Source organism: Helianthus annuus, chromosome 17, assembly GCF_002127325.2.
Source record: "Helianthus annuus cultivar XRQ/B chromosome 17, HanXRQr2.0-SUNRISE, whole genome shotgun sequence".
In the NCBI taxonomy this organism is placed as follows: domain Eukaryota; kingdom Viridiplantae; phylum Streptophyta; class Magnoliopsida; order Asterales; family Asteraceae; genus Helianthus; species Helianthus annuus.
Window position 1 is genome coordinate 59,409,150 of NC_035449.2, and position 1,283 is coordinate 59,410,432.

The 1,283-nt window shown below is 35.2% G+C and overlaps 1 long non-coding RNA gene across 1 annotated transcript; it reads left to right on the top strand.

Moving 5' to 3' along the window:
• Positions 1–804: 804 nt before the first annotated feature.
• Positions 805–1,034, top strand: LOC110921631. The gene is made up of 2 exons (XR_002582521.2): positions 805–855; positions 976–1,034. It is a non-coding gene; the product is annotated as an uncharacterized LOC110921631 (long non-coding RNA).
• The last annotated feature ends 249 nt before the right edge of the window (positions 1,035–1,283 follow it).

Here is a 1,283-nt window from a genome sequence, read left to right on the forward strand (position 1 = left end):
AGCTCATATATGTCTTAATGGACCATATTAGGCCTTAACAGCTCACAACGGGCGATAATAGATCTTATATGTCTTAATGGACCCCATTGGGCCTTAATGGATCACAATGAAACTTAATAGATCATACATGTCTTCGTTGATCGTATTGGACCTTAATAGATCATAACTGACAATAGTACATCGTACATGTCTTCATTGACATATTTGGCCTTAATGGATCACAGTGGACACTAGTAGATCGATCACACATGTGTTAATATACCATATTGGGCCTTAATGGATCACAACAGATAATAGTAGATCATACTTGTCTTAGTGGACCATATTGGGCCTTAATGGATCACAATGGCCAATAGTAGATCATACAAGTGTTAGTAGATCATATTGGGCCTTAATGGATCACAATGGTCAATAGTAGATCATACAAGTGTTAATGGAGCATATTAGGCCTTAATGGATCACAATGGTCAGTAGTAGATCATACAAGTGTTAATGGACCATATTGGGCCTTAATGGATCACGATGACCAATAGTAGATCATATAGTTCTTAATGGATCACAATGGACTATAATAGACCATACATGTTTTAATGGACCATATTAGGCCTTATGGATCACGATGGCCAACAGTAAATCATACATGTGTTAATGGATCATATTATGCCTTAATGGAACACGACAACCAATATTAGGTCAATTCTTTTACCATGTTTCCCTTTCTTTTCTTACTCTTTAACAAACAACATATACTTTTAAGTTTTAAGTTTAACATTTGTAATACGTAACTTGTATATAGAAATGCAGTGTCCGCATGCTGCTCTCTGACATGGCTGGAAGAACACCTCTTTATAGAGAGTACGTGAAACATCATAGGCCTTCATTCCAGTTTCCTTTTTGTATCTCATCACGTAAACATGGTATTTACTGTTTTATCTTCTTATGATTCCTTAACAATTGTTTTCTTTCTCCTTTCAGTGCCTACGTCTTCTTCAGCTCTTCTGTCCCAAAAGAATTGGTTAATTACATAAAAAAAGCAAAGTTTAAAATCTCGTTTACGTGCTATGAAAGAGGTATAAGCTCATTTTTAATCTTTGTTATTGTATATATAATTATATTTTATAGTTCCTTAATATTTACCATGGACAGGAATTTGCAGGTGAACTTGGAGTATTTCGCCATTTATAGCCAGTGTTTTATAACTGATAACACAATGGCTTTGGAAGAATTGTATGGGAATGAGGAAATGACCCGTAAAGGAGACAGATGCTTAAACCTGATGGCCA